This window comes from Mustela lutreola, chromosome 1 (assembly GCF_030435805.1).
Source record: "Mustela lutreola isolate mMusLut2 chromosome 1, mMusLut2.pri, whole genome shotgun sequence".
NCBI lineage: Eukaryota > Metazoa > Chordata > Mammalia > Carnivora > Mustelidae > Mustela > Mustela lutreola.
This window is the reverse complement of record NC_081290.1, coordinates 52,043,928-52,068,110: the sequence shown is the minus strand read 5'-3', so window position 1 is coordinate 52,068,110 and position 24,183 is coordinate 52,043,928. Positions and strand designations below refer to the sequence as shown.

General features: G+C 39.0%; 1 protein-coding gene and 1 pseudogene across 1 annotated transcript in view; both read right to left on the bottom strand.

Moving 5' to 3' along the window:
* KCNIP4 (potassium voltage-gated channel interacting protein 4) overlaps positions 1-24,183 on the bottom strand; it is a 524,826-nt gene that overhangs the window by 354,350 nt on the left and 146,293 nt on the right. The window lies entirely within an intron of this gene.
* LOC131822802 (U4 spliceosomal RNA) lies at positions 1,364-1,445 on the bottom strand (annotated as a pseudogene).

The following is a 24,183-nucleotide window of genomic DNA, read 5'->3' as shown; positions in this document are numbered from 1 at the left end:
CACCCAGGCATCCCTGTTCTACCATTCTTAGATGCATTCATTCATACATTTTCTCATTCATTCATTCATTCATTCATTTATCTAAGGAACAGAGACTCATTCTTGTTGTCTCCTGTCATGTAGGGAGGTGGAATGACAATTAAGAAAAGATGGAAGTAAACAAGATAGTCTCAAGCAGTCAGCTTTTAGGTTTACTGGAATAGCTCTAGTCTTCACAATCCAAGGACCTAGTTCTGGAACTTTATGGACTGAAAAGGGATGCTTTAGGCATGAGGCTATTTAATTTTACCTTTGGCAGGTAGAAATCACTGATCTGATACCATTAAAATGACTGTAACTTCCTATATCCAGTTCTGTAGCTTATGTCACTGGCAACTAATATGATGTTTTCCTCAAGATGCCTTTCCCAAAGTTTATGGCTTCTGCATTCACCCATATTCTGCATTCACCCATCATTCATTTAACCAAATTCACGGTTCTCTCCATTCATCTTTCAATTTTTGCTACTAGTACTTACTTCTTATCTTTGGCTTGCCATTCCTAAGAAAGTCATGGGATTGTCTCTGTTATAAGTCAAAGTTTTCAGAATAGACCACCTAGTGGACCACTTCTCAGTCATAAATTGGCTGCCCACAGATATCATGACCAAATGGATGGCTAGGCATGATGATATATGGATAGAACCAGACTATTGGGTAGAAACTGCTGTTGACAATTAACAATTACCTGAGCAGGGACCATGGGCAGAGTGTTTTCCCTCAGAAAAGAACTAGGTGTGGCAGCCTTTAAGGTACCCAACATGTGTTTTGGCCCTATTACCCAGGCAGCTAGGTACATCATGAGCTTAACCAATTTTTCTTTTCTCCTTGGGATTTTCCAAAAGTGTATTAAAACCCAACATTTAAATATATCTTCCTGTGTTCCCCACATCCACGGCACCAATAAAAGCAATGAAATAGTAAACTAGAAAAACAACAACAAAAGAACCTGAGCAGTTCTTTTTTGTTTATAATAAGGTTTTCAGCTCAGTTATTAATGAATAATGTTTTACTCTTCCTAGATTATTAGAAGAAAACACTGGAGACCTAACTAAACTATTCCTACTTCAATGGTGCCTTCCATCAATCCACTTTTACTTGTTTTCTCTTTTTCTCATAACACAGTGATTTTTGTCCTCATGGCTGCACAAAATAGAATTCTGCCCAGTATTAAAATTATTTAAGTATTTCCTTATTTTTATTTTATTTTATTTTATTTTATTTTTTTTATTTATTTTTTTTTCCTACTTTTTTTTTTTTATTTTTTTTTTAAATTTTTTATTTTTTATATTGGGAGGGAGTATTTCCTTATATTTTATTATTTCTGTATTTCCATTGGATTTCAATTAGCAATAATCGCGCCTCGGATAAACCTCATTGGCTACGATACTGCCACTGCGCAAAGCTCCATTGGATTTCATTATAGAAATAATAGCATTATAATATGCATTAAAATAATACAGAATATATAACTTACCATGTGTCAGGATCTATCCTAGGATTTTCATGTATTATTTTCCACTGTCTTCTCTAAAACCCTTTGAGAAAGATGCTACTCCCTTCACCATATCATAGATGAGGAGACTGAGGCTGAGGGAGCTTAAGCAACTTGTTCACTTAATGGGCAGAATTGCTGGAATTTAAATCAGGAGATCTCATTTTATCTAGATCAGCAACTTTCAACTTTAGCTGAACATTGGAATTGCCTGAGGAATTTTAAATTTAAATATCTTGTGGTCGACCCTCAGTGTTTTTAGTTTATTGATCTGAGGCATAGCCTGGAGAGATGAGGACTTTTCCCCCATCTCCCTAGGTGATACTACTAACACAGCCACACTTGATTATCTCTGTTCTACAAACGAAGTTATTAACCATCGGGTGATGAATGAGTTAATGAACAATATAAAGCATTAATGCATCATCTCTTCACTGTCTATTTTTTATAAGAAATACATACTGACAGTTCCCCCGAAACAAAAGTAACAATAACATTTAATTGGCCACTCAGAGAAAATAATGAAACCAATTTTGTCAAAATTGATTTACTCTGACCAGATCACTTGCCAAAGAGTTAATGTTATTTCCCATAGAGAGGCAGTAAGCAGATTCCGTAAATGGCCAGCTCAGTATAGCTTATTTTTTCATGTTGACAGGGATGCGCTGGGGAAAGTACGGAGCACAACAAACTGACTTAAGTTGTTCAAATGGGCTCCTTGGTCCATTTCTTTGTTTTATGTTCTCCAATTCCCTCACCCTATTATCCTAAATGTGTTCATCCCTGCGTGGTGCTGCCTCTCTGCCTCAGAGAGGGGGATCACTGTGCTTTAGGCAATTAGCACTCAAAGTAGGCAATAGGAGCTTTCTCTCCTGCTCTGGAGCCAGATTTTTTCTATTAGTCACAATCAAACCAAAGATATCGATAAAAGGACCTAGAGCAAACTGTAAATACTTATCAAGCACCAGTCTTTGTTAGATGTAAGTCAGTACCCTGACTTAGAGAAAGACTAATTTCTCTAATGACTTAGAGAAATTCCCAAAGAGCTTAATAACTCCAGAAGAGGGACATGTAGACACATGCTGCTGGATGAGTTGTAAAGTTGTCACTTGTTTGTGAACATGTTGCTGTGAATTTGCTTTTGTGTCTGTCTGCCTGTTAGTGTGTCGGATTCAATCTGATCATGCTAACGTTTGAGACTCATTGCTGTATTCAATTAGTCCTACCTGTTCCTTGTAGAAAAACCCAATGACCAGACCTTATAGGACAATGGAACTCTGACCCACAGCATTATAGCAACAAATCTAGGCAGACAAGCCACTGCATCTGCAGGAATGAACCTAGAACAGACGGGACTTAGACAACTGTCAGCTCCCCTAACTTGTCCTGCTCCAACTCAGAACCAACCAAAGAAAACAAAATATGCTTCCGGAACCAATAACAGATCACTCTACTTCCAGTAAGTCCATCTCCATTCAAGCCAACAACCTTCAACCAGACTATACTTGAAGCTTTCTTCTCTTTCACGATGAAACTTGCCCACTCTTTTGGAATCTTCGCCAAGCAGAGGTGATGGTGCTGACTCCTCAGCTATAGCAAGCTTAGAATAAATCATTTCCATTTATTCTCACTGAATAGTCTTTTTTTTTTTTTTTTTTTTTTTTTTTTTATAAACATATATTTTTATCCCCAGGGGTACAGGTTCTGTAGAGCAAGGGAAGGGGTCCTCTTGGAATTCTGAGCCTTTCCTCTCTAAAGCGGCTTTCTCACGTTTCCCTGAAACATGTTTCCCTTCCCTCCCCTTGAAGATGCTTCTGGGTGGTGGCAGGCACTAGGACAGAAAGGGTAACTAGAACCTGTATCACCTCCAGAAGGATCAACCCAAGGAGGCAGAGACTTGACTTCTCACCAATGTCACATTAGTATCAATCTCAAAAGAAGAATGAAATCGTGAATTTCATCACCCTTACGTTGGAAATGAGAACAATCACACCATCAATCGAGTCTTCCTAAAAGTGATGACTTTGTCTTCTTTAACATCAGATAGAATGAAAGTTCAGGATAGATATCAAGGTCAGTTAGGATGGTTTGGCCGGTTAAATACTTCAGTGGTGTTACCCTGAGTTGACTACTCAGAAGTGTGGAGGAGATCTGATTCAGGGAGGAGCACAGTGCCAGGCTCATGGAGGAGGCAATATTCTGAATGAACCAAGAAAGCCGAGAAGGATTTGGACCCATGAACCGTTGGTTTTCCTCTCAGGCCCAGAGCCTCTGGCACAGCTATCTTACTGAGATAAGCACATAAGGTGAAGATAACATGGAAGTCAGCACAGTGACCATACCCCCACTGCTTTGGTGTTTGAACCAGTTCAGTGGGTGGGAGGATGCCGTGGAACATCCCCCAGACATTTCGTGCCAACCACAGACATCAGTTCAGTTCTAGCTGCTGATTCTGCTTCTTTTTCTTCTTCTTCTTCTTCTTCTTTTTAAAAGATTTTATTTATTTATTTGACAGAGAATGACACAGTGAGAGAGGGAACACAAGCAGGGGAAGTGGGGGAGGGAGAAGCAGGCTTCCTGGCGAGCAGAGCAGAGAGTCAGATGCAGGGCTCCATCCCAGGACCCTGGGATTATGACCTGAGCCTAAGGCAGAGGCTTAACAACTGAACCAGCCAGGCGCCCTCACTTGCAGCTTCTAGCATGTGATGCAGGCATTCTTCTGGATTTCTATGATTATTAAATATGTGTACGTGGCTGAAAAAGGCATAAGCAAACACTGGGAAAAACTTTCTTATTAAGGCTAAATATTTAATTAAAACAACAACAATAGCAACAAAAAGTCTTTTCTTACTAACTAACTTACATTTCTAACAATAATTGGGTCCTTTCCTAAATTCATTGCACCTCTTTATTTCCCAAACTGATATTTGTAAGATTTTTTTTTTCTCCTTTCCAGAAGAATGCAACAGAATTAGCACAAAGTAATTAGCAGGTTTAGTTAGAATTTAGAAACTGAGGGGCAAATAAAATTAAACTTCGGGTAAATTAATTAGTAAAAGGTGCTAGAGTTGTGTGTGCTCGTTAATTAAGTGTTATTCAGTGTGTCATCAGTGACAACCCAATGCTTTGTGTGGTTTAGAAACATAGAAGAGAAAAGGCTCACACCCCAGGGAGCAGAGCAGGAAGGTGTTGAGTGGGGTGTGCTTCTTCGGAGGGAATGATTCAGAAACCATCTCTGGGATCACTCCAGGATCCTCAGTCCCTCTGCTCTGAGTGAGGCACCAAGAGGGCCATGGGCGTGGTAGGTTGTTCTATGTCTAGACCATAAATCTGTGCTCTGAAGCCTTAGATTCTAATTATAACGACTGTCTTAGTCTGTTCTGACTACCAGAAAAAAATACCACAGGTAGGATGGCTGGTAAACCACAGAAATTTATTTCTCACTGTTCTGGAGGCTGGAAGTCTAAGTTCAGGGTGCCAGCATGGCTGGGTTCTGGCGAAGCATCCTCCAAATTACAGACAGCTGATTTCTCACCATACCCTCACATGGTGGAAGAGGTTTGGGAGCTCTCTGGGTTTCCTTCATAAAGGCACTCAACCTATTTATGAAGGCTCTACCCACCTCACCTAATCACATCCCACGGACCCTACCTCCTCATCATCTTGGGCATTAGGTTTTCAACACACGAATTTTGAAGGGACAAAACATGCAGATGATCATAGCGGCCAAAGTGTTCATGAAGAAAGTGGAGCCTATTTATTAGTGTACTATGGCTGGTGTAGCAAGTACCGCACATTTAGGTGGTGAAGCAATAGAGACTTATTTCTCACAGTTCTAGTGGCTAGAAATCTTGGCTCAAGGTGTCAGCAGGGTGGTGTCTTCTCAGGCTTCTCTCCCTGGTTTCCAGATGGCGTCTGCTCCCTGTATACTCACATGGTCTTCCCTTGGTATGTGTCCTAATTTCACTGATGAGGACACCAGTTATGTGAGATTACCACCCACCCCATTGACCTCATGTAACCCTAATGACTTCTTTAAAGTCTCTATATCCAAATACAGTTACATTCCAAGGTTTTGGGGGTTAGGATTTCAGCATACGAATATTGGGGCATAAAATTCAGTCTGCTCAGCCTGCTGGAGAATTTCGTACATAATGAAACTGTTTCTTTAAAACTAACAGCTAACCTCATGAATACTTTTTAAAAAGTTATTTATTTATTTATTTATTTATTTATTTAAGAGAGAGCACAGGTAAGGGGAAGGGGCAGAGGGAGAAACAGGCTCTTCACTGAGCAGGGAAGCTGACAGGGGCCTGGATCCCAGGACCCTGAGATCATGACCTAAATAAACAGACAGACGCTTAACCCACTGAGCCACCCCAGTCACCTCTGGAAGAACTGAGTTATAACCTATATCCTCAGAAGTTATTTTACCTATTTAAGTCTCTGCTTCCTCCTTCCAAAAATGAGTGTTCTGGATTCAATTTTGCTCAGTCTTTTCTAGCTGTGACATTCCCAGTTGCTCTGAGTTGGGTTCATTAATATTTGAATGGAGAAGATTTTTTCTTCTCCTTCTTTTGCTTTCCCCTCCTCTCCATCTTTTCAGGTGAGGTGCTGACTGAGTTAGGATAAAGGAAAGGAGCCTTTATGACATTCTGAGATGAAAAAGTTAAGTTAGCAAAGAAAAGCCCATGGCTATTCTATAAATATGTCACTTTCACAGTAGGCTGAGTTAGTATTGACAACAGATGATTGGCCCCACAATGGACTAGTAATAAATATTTACTTATTTGTCCTCTCCCTCATCAGCATGATCTCATCCACATGATCTCAATCCATCTGTATCTGCATCCTGCAGAATCCTGATGACTGACATTGGCTACTGAAATCCAAGGCTTAACAGAAGTGCTGAGGCTTTGGAAAGAGAAATAAAGAAGCCAGGTAGTTTAGGGATATCCAAGCTACAGAAAAGGGTGAGGCAAAATAGTGTCCCCAGGAAAGTCTGCTCCACCTATAGATTGTGGGCTATGAAGTCCTGAATGATGCCCCTGCCCCACCCTTTGCTCCAGAGAGCCCCTGTACCCATACTTTCTGCCAGATGAATAAAGCAGCAGTTCTCAGACTTGAATGTGAATCAGAATCTCCAGGAGGACTTGTTAAAACAGATTTATAGGTCTGCTCCTGTAGTTTTTAATTCAGCTGGTCTGGGGTAGAGCCCTGAGAATTTGCATTTTTAACAGGTTTTCAGGTGATCTTGTTCCCTGGGTGGCTGTACCTCAGATCACATTTTAAAAACCACTAGAATACTGTAAATTACTGAAAGTGATTTGAGCTAAAAGAAAAGGATGTGGGTTTTTTTTGTTGTTGTTGTTTGTTTGTTTGTTTGGATTCTAGTCTCTGAAACCAGACTACAAAACAACTATATTCCTCTAAGGTCAGGAACAAGAGAGGGAAGCCTATTCTTACCACTTTTATTCAACATAGGGGGCGCCTGGGTGGCTCAGTGTGTTGAGCCACTGCCTTCGGCTCGGGTCGTGATCTCAGGGTCCTGGGATCGAGTCCCGCATCGGGTTCTCTGCTCGGCGGGGAGCCTGCTTCCTCCTCTCTCTCTGCCTGCCTCTCTGCCTACTTGTGATCTCTCTCTGTCAAATAAATAAATAAAATCTTAAAAAAAAAAAAATACTCTTATCAACATAGTACTGGAAGTCCTAGGCAGTGAAATCAGACAACAAAAAAGAAATAAAAGGAATCCACATTGGTCAGAAAGAAGTAAAACTTTCACTATTTACAGATAACATGATACTATAATATATAAAAAAATCCTTAAACACTCCACGAACAAACTGCTAGAACTGGTCAAAAAATTCAGAATAATTGCAAGATACAAAATCAATGTAGGGAAATATGTTGCATTTCTATGCAGCAATAGTGAAGCAGCAGAAAGAGAAATTAAGAAAAGTCTCATTTACAATTGCACCAAAAATAAATAATAAGATACTTAGCAATAAATCTGACCAAAGAGGTGAAATACCTGTACTCTGAAAACTATAAGACACTGATGAATGAAACTGAAGCTGGAACAAAGAGATGGAAAGAGAGTCCACACTCATGGATCAGAAGAACAGATATTGTTAAAATGCCTATACTATCAAAAGCAATCTACACATTTAGTGCAATCACTATCTACCAACAACAATTTTCACAGAACTAGAAAAAACAATCCTAAAATTTGTGTGGAACCCCCAAAGACCCCGAATAGTCAAAGAAATCATGAAAAAGAAAAACAAAGCTAGAGGAACTACAATTCCTGACTTCAAGCTGTATTTCAAAGTTGTGGTCATCAAATAGTATAATATTGATATAAAATAGACACAAAGACCAATAGAACAGAATAGAAAATCCAGAAATAAACTCATAATTATATGGTCAATTACTCTTGGGCAAAGCAGGAAAAAAGATCCAATGGGTAAAAGGCAGTCTTTTCAATAAACTGTGTTGGGAAAACTGGACAACAACATGCAAAAGAATGAAATCAGACCACTTTCTTATACCATACTAAAAAATAAATTCAAAATAGATAAAAGACCTAATTGAGAGACCTGAAACCACGATAATCCTAGAAGAGAGAGCAGTTATTTCTCTGACATTGGCCATAGCACCATTTTTTTTCTAAATATATTTCCTGAGATAAGGGAAACAAAAGCAAAAATAAACTTTTGGGACTTCATTAAGATAAAAACCTTCTGCAGAGCAAAGGAAACAGTCAACAAAACAAAGAGACAACCCACAGAACAGGAGAAGATATTCGCAAATGACACTACAGACAAAGGGCTGATATCCAAGATCTATAAAGAAATCCTCAAACTCAACACCCAAAAAACAGATAATCACATCAAAAAATGGACAGAAGATATGAACAGACACTCCTCCAAAGAAGACATACTAATGGCTAACAGACACATGAAACAATGCTCATCATCATTAGCCAACAAGGACATTCAAATCAAAACCACATTGAGATACCAACTTACACCAGTTAGAATGGCCAAAATCAACAAGACAGTAAACAGCAAGTGTTGGAGAGGATGTATAGAAAGGGGAACCCTCTTACACTATTGGTGGGAATGCAGGTTAGTGCAGCCACTTTGGAAAACAGTGTGGAGATTCCTTAAGAAATTAAAAACAGAGCTACCCTATGACGCTATAATTACACTACTGGGTATTTACCCCAAAGATACAGAAGTAGTGAAAAAAAAGGTCACCTGTGCCTCAATGTTTATAGAAGCAATGGCCACAGTCGCCAAACTATGGAAAGAACCAAGATGTCCTTCAATGGATGAATGGATAAAGAAGATATAGTACATATATACAATGGAGTATTATACCTCCATCAGAAAGGATGAATACCCAACTTTTGTATCAACATGGATGGGACTGGAGGAGATTATGCTGAGTGAAATAGGTCAAGCAGAGAGAGAATCAATTATCATATGGCTTCCCTTACTTGTGGAGCATAAAGAATAACATGGAGGACATTGGGAGATGAGTTGGGGAAAAAGGAGAAGTGAGTTGGGGGAAATCAGAGGGAGAGACAAACCATGAGAGACTGTGGACTCTGAGAAACAAACTATGGGTTTTGGAAGGAAGGGAAGGGGAGGTTAGGTGAGCCTGGTGGTAGTTATTAAGGAGGACATGTATTGCAGGCAGCACAGGGTGAAGTGCATAAACAATGAATTCTGGAACACACAGACAAAAACTTAAATTAAATTAAATTTAAAAAAAATAGAAGCAAAAATAAATTATTGGGACTAGATCAAAATAAAAAGTTTCTGCACAGCAAAGCAAACAACAACAACAATTCCAATAGACAACCTACAGAATGGGAAAAGATATTTGCAAATGATGTATCTGATAATGGGTTAGTATCTAAAATATATAAAGAACTTATACAACTCACCCCAAACACAAATAGTCCAATTTAAAAATGGACAGAAGATACGAACAGTGTCTTCTATTCATACAGATGGCCAAAACACACATACAGGTGGCCAAAAGAAACACAAAAAGATGCTCATCATCACTTATCATCAGAAAAATGCAAATCAAAACCACAATGAGATATCACCTTACATCTGTCAGAATAGCTAAAATCAACAACACAAGGTGTTGGTGAAGATGTGGAGAAAAAGGAACCTTCATGCACTGTTGGTGGGAATGTAAACTGGTGCAATCACTGTAGAAAACGGTATGGAAATTCCTCAGAGAGTTAAAAATAGAACTACCTTATGACTCAACAATTACACTACTTGGTATTTAGCCAAAGAGTACAAGAACACTAGTTCAAAGGGACACATGCACCCTTATGTTTACAGCAGTGTTATTTACAATAGCCAAGATATGGAAGCAGCCAAGTATTGACTGATTGATGAATGGGTAAAGAAGATGTGGGATATAGATATAGATATATAAAATATATTATGTTATATATATGCATATATATTATATGTTTTATGTATATGGTATATATATGTGTATACACACACACACACACACACATATATATAAAATTCAGCCATAAAAAAGAATGAAATCTTGTCATTTGCAATAACATGCATGGAGTTAGAGACTATAATGCTAAGCAAAACAAAGACAAAAACAAAAACAAATAAACAAAAAACAGAGAAAGACAAATACCATATGATTCACTCATATGTGGAATTGAAGTAACAGAGCAAATGAGCAAAGAGAATAAAATAAGAGAGAGACAAAGCAAGAACCAGACTCTTAACTACAGAGAACAAATCTGATGGTTACCAGAGAGGAGAGGGGTGGAAAGGGGTGGTTACATAGGTGATGGGGATTAAGGACTGTGTACTTTGTCATGATGAGCACAGGGTAATGGATGGAACTGTTGAGTTACTATATTGTACACCCAAAACTAATATAGCACTGTACGTTGACTAACTGCAATTAAAATAAAATATAAACTTCATGGTGGCCTGACTTTTCTTGTCTTGTTCATTGTATACCCATTGTATACCAGGAATTTAGATCATTACCCAATCGTGCTCAACAGAATGTTTGTTGAATAAATGAAATGAGCAAATGAAGATGCTGAATATCAGAAACTCTCCAACATGTTGATATAGAGGAATCCTGGTAGCAAGTTGTACTCTTGAATTACTATATTAAGGCATTCTCCCTTTGCTTTATTCCCAGCCAGACCCTTTCCATGTGTGTAGACTCTCCTTGGTCGATCACTTTTTGTTACACATGTTTTCCCATACAATCAAAAGTTTAGAAAGGTATCTAAAAATCAATCCAGCTTTGGGGTCGAGAAGTTCATTATTCTCCTCCATCTATATTTATAAGCAGATATTGAACACCTCCTAAATCAGGAGTCTCTGCTCCTTTGGCTCCTATCACATTAGCCTTGCATAACCATCTACGCTTATTAAAAGAGCCCCCGGTCTGTTATGGTTTTGACAGTGACCTTCAAGTGCTTGATTTAATAAGCTAGGGAATTAGAATAAATTGTATTGGCTTGTTCAATCATCTCTATTACAAAGAACTGCAAGGAGAAGCTAGGACAACATAAAAACACAGGAAGGAGCAAGCAGCCTTCAGTGAGATGAAGAGGGAAAGGTGAAGGAAAAACAAACAAACAAACTCCCAAAAACCTATGTTTAGAGGTGCTCACATGGAAGGAAGAGAGCAAAAACCCGTGGCTTTCAAGATCATTTTCCCCACTATTAAGAAACGTTGTCAAAGCAAAAATCAAATGAGTATTTCCTTATGAAGCAGGTGACACTTCAAAACATGACATAGGAGTGATACCTCTATTAAGAGTTTGTTTAAATAAACACCATTCACCAAAAAGGAGCATTTGTAGCAGTTTTATTCTCTCTAGCAAGCCACACAGGGGCTACGTGGATTGAGGATGCTACTCCCTGAAATCTTTGGTCTCTGTAAGAGATGAAAGGGTACTGAATGTGGAGGTTTACCTGTTTCTGGACAAGACCCTTCTCAGACACAGTAGCTGAAAGATGACCTGGTATGCAGTAGGGGCTCAATAAATATTTCATTGAAAGATGGAAGACATAATTAGTTGCATTTTTCTGGGGAAGAAGGTTGTCGCTTGCAACATGCTCAAACCAGTATAGCCTATCTTTTGCTTGTACTAAGATTAGTAAGAGGCACTATGACTCTGTGCTTATTTCCTCCATCTTCTTGCCTCCCCAGAAACTGGGAATACGCTCCTTCTTGATCTGTTTTGTGTTGAATCTTTAACTGTGTGGTAAGTAAAAGAGCAGGTTTTGGAGTCAATTGCTTAAATTCAAAGTTTCCTTTTCCTGATCTATAAAATAGGGTTATTAATACTAATTACTGCATAGTTATTCATATCTCAGGGTATTCAGTGAAGTTGTACTTGTTGAAAGCCTATATGCAATGCTTGATACAGAGTTCACACTCAACAGAATATGTGCTCCTCACCTCCTTCCCCCAGACCCCATTTTATAGATGAAAAAAATTGGGTTCAGAAGGATTAAATCACTGTCTCCAGGATCACGCCACTGGGAATTGATGAAATCAGAATTTCAGTAAATAGGGTTTCTGTTCTCCTTGACTCCAGAAATGGTGGACCTTCTCCACACTCCAAGGCTTCTCATGCAGGTGGTAGAATTCAGGTACCTCTGTCCCATATTTTCACTCTGGCTTCCTGTTTGCACACGAGCAGCTTGCAGGGCTCCCCAAATCCCCACATCTGAAGCAGCAGACTGGCTGTTGTTGACTTTGAAAATAGCAGTGAATTTACAGAAGTTCTCAACTCAGGGATATTTTTCCTCCTTCAGTGTATAGACACAGGCCTGCGGTCATGATAAATGTAAAACATTTGAAGTCGGGGGCAGATGCTCTAAGTTTGCTATTTAAAACATGTTTGTTTGATATAAATTGATGTTCTGGAGACAAATGTGTCAAAAAATGCGAGATAATATAAAGAGTGTTGAAGCAGAAATGCTAATTAAACCAGTGTGGATGTAAATTATGTTTTATAACATCACAGGCTAGGAGAATTCTTATACACCACTCCCCTTCCTAATCTTCACACTGTATTAGCTGTCTTACGTAATGAGCCAATGTGACTTTTTTTTTTTTTTTCCTGGCCAGACTTTTTGATCAAGGAGGAAGCCTTGGGCGGCCTGCCTGTGAACCTTCTGTTCTAGGATTTCAACTATGATTCTCTCCCTCCAATGCCATGTACAGTTTTTTAAATTCACAAACTAGTGGCTCTCAATCATGACTTTACATGACAATCACTTGGCAAGACTGTAAAAATTACAGATAGGTCTCCCCGAAGAGATTCTTAATTCATTGGTATGAAGTGGGGCCCAGACATCATATTTTCAAAAATTTTCTAGATGATTGTAATGTGTCGGTGGATTTGACAATCACTATACTAATTGTTCTGCCTTTGAACCACTGCACAAGGTGAAATTCTTTTTTTTTTTTTTTTAAGATTTTATTTATTTATTTGACAGAGAGAGAGCACGAGCAAGGCGAGCAGCAGGCAGAGGGAGAGGGAATAGCAGGCTTCCAGTGACCAGGGAGCCTGATGCAAGGCTCTGGGATTATGACCTGAGCCAAAGGCAGACGCTTAACCAATTGATCCACCCAGGCACACCACAAGCTGAAGTTCTTTCCTTTCGTTACTGTGCAATTCCTAGCCATTCTTCAAAATTATAAAGGTACCAGTTCCAAGAAACTTCTCCATTGGGTAGTATCAGTCCTTCTCTTTAGTATTAAAAAAATCACTCCATGGGCGCCTGGGTGGCTCAGTGGGTTAAGCCTCTGCCTTCGGCTCAGGTCATGATCTCAGGGTCCTAGGATCCAGCCTTGCATCGGGCTCTCTGCTCGGCAGGGAGCCTGCTTCCCCCTTCTCTCTCTGCCTGCCTCTCTGTCAAATAAATAAATAAAAATTTAAAAAAAAATCACTCCATGATCCATCCCAATTCTCAATAGATTCCACACTACTATAAATTCCTTGAAAGTGGAGACGTGGGATGGAGGTTGTAGAATGTATAAAATAATTAGGCCTAGTCACACACAGGATATTATGAAGCACCAAGAATGTTATAAACACGTTGCAGTATTGTGGATAAGGATGGTAAAGATAATTTTGAGCAATTACAAAAGTACATACTACATGTCAAACATTTACATAGAGAACCAAACCCAAAGAAGTCATCCCTGCTATTAGAAATCAAGAAAATGGGGGCGCCTAGGTGGCTCAGTGGGTTAAGCCTCTGCCTTCAGCTCAGGTCATGATCTTAGGGTCCTGGGATCGAGTCCCGCATCGGGCTCTCTGCTCAGCAGGGAGCCTGCTTCCCCCTCTCTCTTTGCCTCTCTGCCTACTTGTGATTTCTCTCTGTCAAATAAATAAAATCTTAAAAAAAAAAAAAAAGAAATCAGGAAAATGGTTATCGCAGAGGGAAGGAATGGTAACCGGAAGGAAGCATGAGGATGGTTTATGGAATTCTGTTTATGTCCTTGATTGGTCCATGGTTACACAAGTGTCTGCTTTGAAAAAATTCTCCAAGATGTAGACTTAGTATAGGGGTACTTTTCTGTATATACCTTATACTTCAATAAAAAAGGTTAAAAATTCTTTGCCATAAACAATATAGTGTATACTTGTATATAGCATAATTTAATCTAAATCTCAGGAATGCTAAATTGACACTTGAAAGAATCTAGATTCTTCTAGATGTGGTTCCTCAGATGAGGTCACTGGATTAAGTGGAAGTATTGAATAGTTTTGATTTCCTGATTCAGAAACTAGTTGAGAGAGAGAGAGAGAAAGAGGTGTTGGGGATTCTGGATGAAGTGAAGGACAGGAGTTCTTTGTGCTGTTGTGGTAGTATTTCTATGAGTTTGAAAATATTTCAAAATGAACTATGTAAAATGTAAATAGAGTTAGTTGCATGTACTTCAGTCCCAGTGCTGCTTTGCAGGCAGCAAAGACCTTTCATGCCAAATGAAATCAAGGTACATAAAAGGGCAGAGAATAGGAACCTCACCAAGCATCCAAGAACAGCTGTGTCCACCAACCTTGTCTTTGTACCACTTGCTGTTAGAGGTTTACCCATTTCACAGAAATGGCTCTTGCTTTTGTAGCACAGTATCCAACACACCCTGGGAAGCTTCTACTATGTACCCAAATCCTAGTACTTGTTGGATAGAGACGCTGGATTAGGAGAAACCACCTTCCCTCTTGGAGCCTTCATTTCTCATGTAGAACACAGGTTTGCATTCACTGACACTCTTCAATTTTAAGCTGGGATCTGGCTAGTTGTTAGAAGTGTTTCCTTTATCTCTGAGTTGGCTTGATTTGCTAGATAAAGTAAATGGCCTTGCTGCTCCCAAGGAATTGTCCAGCTTTAGATTTCTGGACTTCTGTGCCTCTAAATGTGTGATCCTGGAATCCACGAATGGGTGCAAGTGAAGGGCCAAAGTCTTTATATGGTTTTGCAGCCCTGCAGCACATGTAATTGACTGGATGTCAGAGCAGGAAGTTTTTTTTTGAAAATATCGAAAAGAGTCCTTTTTTAACAGAAGAGAATTCATTAATTGCCTCATTGGTAATTATGGCACAATGCTAATACTTCTCTCCTTGGGTGGTGGCTACTGAGAGGAACATGTAGTTAAAATATTCTCCTTTTAAACAGCTCTAGGTTTATATTATTTATAACAAAAGGTGCTATTTTCTGGTATGTACAACTTTAATGTTTTATTTTTTAAATGGCCTGGGTTTAACAATAACTATTAATTTAGCAGATATGTATTGATTCTTTTCTATGTGCCAAGAACCAAAGATTTTCATTAATTAATTAATTATGATAGAGTGAGAGAGAGAGAGCACAAGCAGGGCAGATGGGCAGAGGGAGAGGGAGAAGCAAGCTCCCCATTGAGCAGGGACCCCAATACAGGGCTCCATCCCAGGACCCGGGGATCATGACCTGATTTGAAGGCAGACACTTAGCCCAGGTGACCCATGTGCCAAGAGCTAAAAATGCTCAGGACAGATCAGTGAGCCAACTGGAAAATGAGAACAGTTATCTTCAGCTTTTCCGCATCCCGTATTTCTCTGGAGTCCTATAGGGCTTCCATTTTCTCATACTCCTATTTCCCAGTCCATCATCATGGCCCATCTTTTCTTATCTTCTGTTTTGCCTAGAATCCAAGATTAGGTGATTTAACCATCCTTTCCCCATATTCATCAACCCCTTCATCTTCTGCCATCTTCCTCAATGCCACTCAGTAAATTTTACCACCTATTACCTTCTGAATACTTAAGAGTTTCAGGTAATTAAGATGATGTGACTACAACTTCTCCTGGTTCTACCACAGTCAGGTGTTACATGATCTCCACTAAACTCAGGAGACTTTTCAGCATCCTTCTTATTAGGTTGTATTTTATTTTCCGTTTTCTGTTCTCAAGCCACCAACCCTCACAGAAATACACACACTTTGGAAGCCAAGGCCTTTTGCTTTATTGAGCAGATTGAAGTAATTAATTACTAATTTCCTTTTCACTTCAAAGTCTCTCTGTGTCATTATTCATGGCTTTCTACTTCCCTGCTACACTGGAGGAAAAGAAAGTCTTTCCTCTTTCTTGGGTTACTTTGACATAGACTTTCTTCTGTAGGATTCTTTCTTAACCACTTCTCTCTGACCCCATGTACACCCTAGCTTGAGTCCTCAAAATGAAGCAAACATTGTTCTGAGGTCCCCCAAACCCACCTACTCCCAAAGGCAACAACTTTGTTGGTTTACTTTCACCATCACCAAGGGGATTGAGAAAACAAACAACTTGTTGAAATCTCTTCTCTGAGCTTCTACTCACAGATTCTTCATTTTGTCTTTTTTCTAGATTCCTATTCCATTTCCTTTTCTTTATTCCTATTTTCTGACAATACACATCCCCCAAGCTTATGTCCCTGTCAACTCCTCTACCAATGTGATCCCTTCCACTATCCTCAAAGATCCTTAACAGCCTTTTATACAAGATGGCCATATTGTGAGTCAACACAAAACACCATACAAACTCCATGAAGCACCATGACCTCCCACCTTGAATGAAACTGAGTAATGAGGATGAATTCCACTATGGTGGAGTGGCACTGTGACACAGACATCCAGTCCCTGTTGGCAGCACCAGGAGACACCCCAGCCAGCAGGGACCAATGCTATCCATGAAACCAGTAGGACCATAACATCAGATGGTGACGAAGGCCAGCAGAACAGCCTCATTCACTGAGTTCAGGGAATCTCAGAGATCCTTTACCCATGCTCCATGTAAAGACTGGGATCACACAAAACAGTCTGTGTTGATCTCACAAAGCAGACATTCGATAAAAGATGGTCGGGTTCACCAGACTTGCTCTTATAAAGTATATCATTGCTGCTCTCTGCTGGTCAAAAGCATTATTCTCTTCACTTAAGACTAGCAGAGACGTGGAATGGGTCAAAGAGGGAAGATAGAGTGCTTTCAAAATGACAGAGACTTGGTGCTCAGCAATGGCAGTTGCTGAGATGACTTCATAGACTTCGATACATATCCTCATGCAGAAAAACGGATTTCAGTGAAGATCTATGGGACCACTAAAGCAAAGAGGTACAATTAATCACCAGTTGTTTTTCTTTTTTTGTATTGTGGTAGATCAAGAGTTTTGCCCTCTTGACAAATGTGTAAGTGCACAATACAGTCCTGTTAACTAGGCACAGAATTACAGCAGAACTCTAGTACCTATTCATCTCTGCAACTGGACCAAGGTCATGTCCCTCGAATAGCAGCTCTCCACTTCCCCTTTTTCCAGTCCCTGGTAACCACCATTTTGTTCTTTCTAGGTGTTTCACTATTTTAGATACCTCATATGAGTGGAATTATATGGTATCTGTCCTTCTGTATCTGGATCACTTCACTATTTAATTACCATTTTAGTAAACCTTCAATTCATAAAGCAAACAGGTTGCATCCACATTTCAGCTAGCATGAAAGCAGTTACTGATGTTTAGTGTAAAATTTTCTATTGACCATGGTATTTGCATTTTTATAGGAAAATCAACAAGTTCTAGTGGGGATGGTTATCCTGTTACATTGAAAAATCTTAAAATGTTTTCTGAATGCTTAAAGAATGGTTAAATTGAATTACATATATAGATGTTATATACATGTATACATGTATATATATAATTGTATATGTGTATACACACATATACACGTACAATTTATTCTATTGAAAACTTACTCTTAAAAGTGTTTCAGTGATGGTTTTTGATTGTTCAGAATATTTGCATACTAAGAGCACTCCAAGAACTTCCCAGTGAGGACAAACATGGGCCATAAAGTCTAACACAACAGGTTTGACTCAGGGCTCAGCCACTTTTTAGTGTCATTAAGTCAGGGTTGTTACTGAATATCTTTGAGTTCTACTTTTCCTCTTTTGTCAAATGGGGGAAATAACAATGCCCCTCATTTTTTATTATAATATTAATTAAATATTCCACATTATGTACTTAACAGTCCTTGGCCCAAAGAAAATAGTCAGTAAATCTTCTTCTTCTTTTTTTTTTTTTTTTTTTTGACAGACAGAGATCACAAGTAGGCAGAGAAGTAGGCAGAGAGGGAGGAAGGGAAGCAGGCTCCCCGCTGAGTGGAGAGCCCAATGTGGGGCTCGATCCCAGGACCTGAGACCATGACCCACAGCGAAGGCAGAGGCTTTAACCCACTGAGCTACCCAGGCACCCCAATGGTCAGTAAATCTTAACTGTTATTGTTAATGTTATAATCTAGTCTAAATGACAGAATTTATTACATTTTCCAAAGCAAAGCTATTTTATTGCAGGTTTAGAATATACTCTGTAGATACCTGGAGAAAGCCATTTTTAGAGCACAGTCTTAGCTTTGACACTAACTGAGTAATTTAAAGTAATGCCTTAAATTTTCTGAGCCATGAAATTGTTTCCTGATACTTGCCTTGCCCTAAGGTTCCAATATATCTCTGTGTTTTAATTTGATTTACCACTGTTTAATGGTCTATGGTGCAAAGTGTTTTATTTTTTGACCTTCTGTTCCTCACCTAATGACTTGCCTGAAGAACAAACAACCACTGAAGGAAACTAGTAATCTTTTGGGAAAATTAGCAAAGAATAATTCTTAGAAGGAACAATGAAAGCAGCAAAGTACACAGATGCAAAAATGCATTCTTCTTTTTAAATATTACCACACTGAAATGTGTGTGATTTGACTGGTATTCTAGGTTTATTAGTTCAGTAAATAAGAATTTGGTGGTCACTGGGTTTGTAAGCTAGAAGTTATTATGTACTGAATCTTGAGGGAACTACACAGTTGCTAGAGATGGGTTCTAACCAGAATGTTCTAGATGTGTCCCTTCCTCTTGTCCATTCCTCCCTCAAGAAAGACCTCAAAAGCCTACTTTAATTACAATTCTTCTAGCATAAATTTTGGGACCTAAATAACTAAGAGACATGCTGGGAGTCATCTTCCAATCCAAACCAACTCATCACACTCAGTACTGAAGCTGGAGGGTCTCAACAAGTTAAATTCTGTAGAGAAAACAGGGTGGCTTTAAACCACTGAGTCCTGATACCACTCAGCGATAAGGATTTGTTCAAGACAAACTATTAATTTGGCAAAATGTGTCTTCAGCGGCCCCTGTCTCTTCTCCTTGAGACATTTTTTCCATTTGTTTATGACTCCCTTCTTCTTCCAATAAGGCTTTTGCTACCTTCATACTGTTGATATTATACAACCCTTTACTGTCTGCTCTACCCACACCTCTTCCTTGGCCTGCTCCCATGAACATCTAGCCTCTTTGTGTTTCATCCCTTTGATCACCCCTACAGATAGTTAATGTCTCCTTTTTCTGTTCCTCCATGTTAGTGGAATATGTCAACAAAAGGATCAGGGTCGAACATGGTAAAAGATCAACCCTCATGGTTAGTTTTCAAGGGTCGGAAGACTTTAGAGTCCTTTCAGAATCTAGTACCTGACTCCTCACAGGTACACTAGAAGAACTCCCTACCACAGAGCAAATCACTGCATCTTCCTGGAGAAAAAGTCACTCTTTCAGTAGAAGAGGACAGCAGTGAATGGCATTCCCAGAGATGGTAACCAACTGAGGCACTTAAATCCAGTAAGTAGTAACTCCCAACTGGCAACAGATGATTCTTCAAAGTTTTCTAATCAGGAGAGCCAGAAAGGGATTATTTTTCTTCCCTATCCTCCATTGTCTCTTTAAATTATTTTTTACGCATTACTTTAAAATTTGGAAGATACTAGATCTTTACAGGGTTGGGGGGAGAAAAAGCAGGCCTTTTTGGATTCTGCAATTTTATAAATGAACAAAGGGCTATTTTCACTTCTTGTAGTTTTACTGGAGTATTGTTTTCAGAAAAATGTCTTAAATCTGTTCCCCTGGGAATTATTTACTAATCCTAAAATCTCAAATTCTTAAGCCTTTCCCAGAACGAACCTGGGCACAGGTAAAACACTTCCTTTTGTTCTTTCATACTTTTCCCACATCCTTCGGGCAGACAGAATAATGGCCATCCAAAAATGTGCAAGTACCAATTCCCAGGACCTATGTTGCCCCTTATGGCAAAAGGAACTGCATGTTGTTTAAGTTAAAAATGTTGCAAAGGGGAGATTATCTTGGATCATCTAGGTGGATCCAGTGAATTCATAAGGGTCATAAGGAAGGCAGGGAAGTGGGTATCACAGCAGTGCAGTGTGAGAAAGATCTGAGTTTCATTGCTGATTTTGAAGATGGAAAGGACCACGAGTTAAGGAGTGTGGGCAGCCCCAAGATAAAAAAGGCAAAAAGCCAGATTCTCTGCTATAGCCTCTAGACAGGAATGCACCCCTGCTAACACACTGATATTAACTCGATGAAATTCATTTCCAACTTCTGACCTCTAGAATTCTAAGATATAAAGTTATATTGTTCAAAAAAACCAAGTTGTGGTAATTTGCTATAGCGGCTGTAGAACACTGACTGGTGTTTTTAGACTTGGGTGAGCATTTTGTCTTCATTGGGTTTTGCTTCAGATAAAGCACCCCATGTCACACCACAATTTTGATGTATTTTTAAGGATTGTCCCTAGAATGAGAAATAGAAAACTGAAAACTGCATCTTGAACTGTCATAAACTTTGTATAGTTTACTAGGGTTCCCATAAGGAAATATCACAGACTGAGTGACTCAAAACTTAGAGATTTATTTTATCACAGTTCTAGAGGCTGGAAGTTCAGGATCAAGGTGTCTGCAAGTTTCACTTCTGCTGAGGCCTCTCACCTCTCTCTTTACCTTGCAGATGGCCACTATCTCACCACATCTTCACATGCTCTTCCCTCTGTGTATACACATTCTTGGGGCCTTTGTGTGCCCAAATACCTTCTTCTTATAAAAACATTAATCAAATTGGATTAGGGCCCACCTCAAGAGCTTCGTTTTAACTGTATCACTTCTTTAAAGCTTTTATCCCCAAATACAATCACATTCTGATTTTTGGGGGGTGGGGGTTCATGCTTCAACAGATGAGTTTTGAGGATTGGACACAATTCAGCCCCTAACAAACTCATTATTTGTTTCAGATATTGGACTTATACTTGGAAGAAAAGAAAAAGAAAAGAAAAAAAAATAACAGAAAAGTAAACAAAAGTAACCAATGCTTTCAGTTTTACCATACCAGTAAGAAGAACTTTAGGTAAAATGAGAAGAAGAGCAACAATTTTTTGAGCACCTAGCAGGTAAAACCTGTCATTTGAAAAACTAGGGATTAGGATGCTTTGCCTAGATGCTCTTCGATGAAGGACTTTTCGACCAGCTGCTGATAGAGCTGTCAGCAGACCACAGTCTGCTGCCAGTTCTTTCAAGGATGGCTTGTGCCCATCCCTGATATGGGTAACCCATATCCCATGACATACTGGCTTTCCATCTTGCCCCGCTTGGGACAACTCTAAAGGACATTCTACTGTCAGCACTCCCCATGGGATCGGTTGGAGCTTCCACTGAGACTACATCGCAACTCAACATCTTCCTCGGCATATACTTTCTCTCTTCTCTTTTTCCCATAGTTCTCAAAAGCATCCCATCATCAATATTCTGCACTCTAAATATTTCCCAGGGGCCATGTCTCCAGGACCCAGCCTATGACATAATTTCTAGAGTGCAGAAAATGTAAGTATAGAAAGGCTGACTAATTTACTCAAAGGCAAATTTATGGGGCGGCTGTCTCCCTCCAGGGGACAGTGCTTTCTCACACTGGGCTTTACATCTTCTGGAACTTGATCGAGTGAAAGTCACAGAATAAGGATCTTATGCGGGACCAATTTTACTCAATTACCAGAAATTTAAAATACTGTTTCTAAATGAACAGTATCAGAGTAGAGCACAAAATGCAATGAGTTTTCAACTGAAACCGTGAGCCTTCCAAAAATGATCTCTTACTTTAGCTGGTTGCTTTACCATGTCAGACTACCTGGGTTAGAATCCATGCTTTGCCAGTTATGCAAGTGTTTGCCCTTTTTATCATAGCCTCTCCACCTAAAAATGAAATCATAAGAATATATATATATACCATTGAGATATCGAGGGAGGTTAAATTAGATTTTTCATGTAAAGTTCTTAGAACGATGTTTGATACATCTTAAGTACTTAGGAAGTACTTAAAATTTATTTAAACCTCATAGATAAGTTCTTTTTTCTCTGTTCTTAGAATACCTGATTAATTAATTAATATGCATATAGGAATAATATAATATCAACATGATACACCTCCTCTGTGCCTGCATTTTAATTTATAACTTCATATTAATAGATTTCTCTCTTCTTCAGTACACTCCACTGCTCTGAAAACCAATTTAACAGTACGTTCTTAACAGTAAGTTTAATTTACCATTTAAATTTGGCATTAAGTAAATCTTGAATAGTCTTAGTGCTTAACGAATCAAGACCAAACTGAAGGCAGCTTTCCAGTGTCCCCTATATGGGGATGAATTGTGTCCACCTAAAATTATATGCTGAAGTCCTAGCTCTTAGTACCTCAGAATGTGACCTTACCTGGAAATAGGATCATTGTAAATGTAATTATCTAGAATGAGGGCATCCTGGAATAGATTAGGCCCCTAATAGAATATGTCCCTATAAAAGTGGAAATTTGGGCAAAAACAGGCACACGCTGGGAGAATGCCATGTGAACATGAAGGCAGAGATCAGGGTGCTGTGTCTATAAGCAAGCTGAAGAATACAAAAGATTGCCGACAAACCACCAGAATCTAAGCCAGAGGCATGGAATGGATTCTCTTTCATGGCCCTCCGAAGTGACCAATCCTTCCAACACCTTGATTTTAGACTTCTAGCCTCCAGAACTGTGACATGAGAAATTCCTGTTTTCTGAGCTAGTTGGTCTGTGGTATGTGGTTACGGCAGCCCAAGGAATGACACACCCTCTGTGGTCTAACTTAAAACCACCTTTCCAGAAGCCACCTTTCTGGCTCCTGTTGTCTATTCCAGACAAACTAACATAGTCCTTGGCCCTCCTTCCTTTCTGCAAGAATGCATTAACTCAAGCTAGTTTCCATGCTTGAAAAGTACCCCCACTCTCTGTGTATCACCTGTGAAGTCTTCTCAGCCCAGTTTCTCCATGAACGTCATTCTTCCATTTGAAACTGCCTCCATCTCTGCCCCCACCAGCATATATTGTTTGGAATAACCATTTTTCTCTTTCTTTTAAGAACTGCATACTGTTATTGATCATTTTAAACAAGTGTAGCTTCTATGTAAATTGACTGTGCATGCCTTAGGGAGGCAAAGTCTGTATTTTGTCCCTTTTCCCAAGGAAAGGAGCATAGTAATTATGTTTATCATAGACATTCAATAACTAGCTATTGATTTCCTTTGAATGGTAGTATTTACATAATTTTTTTTTGCATTTTTTGTTGAAAAAACCTATCAGTTATGACTTGAAAAAATACAGACAAAGTATTTTTTTCTCTTCTCTGTAGGATATTTATGCTTTGTTTTTATGTAAGAATTTGTTTAGTTTCCTGTGTTGGTTAAATGTTTGAATATATACTTACATTGAATAATCAAGTAGTGACATTTTAAGAAAAACATCCCCTATCTTTTATTGAAATGTAGATATTTTTCTTTGCATGTATTTAAATGGAAAATAATTGATTCAAATGAGTCTGAATTGATTTGACATAAAAATCTTATTTTAGGACATTAGATATAAATGGAATAAATGGGATAAAATGAGTGTTATATAGGTCTGTGTAGAGTGCTTCAGTACAAGAAAACAACAGTAAAAAATGAAATCTGCCAAGAGATGGTAGGTATTAGAATATGCTTTGATAGGAGAAAAGCCTGCTGCAGACTAAATAAATTTATTATTTTCTCCCGGAATAGTTTGGTCTTAAAGGTGAAGAATTTTGGATCATATGAAAATCAAGAGAGGGGTGAAAAATTGGCTAGCTTTAGGAATGATTAGTGATGAGCCTTGCAGAATGGGAGGGGCTAGTTATGTGCAGAAATTCTGAAACTTTCATATTCTTGGCTTATGG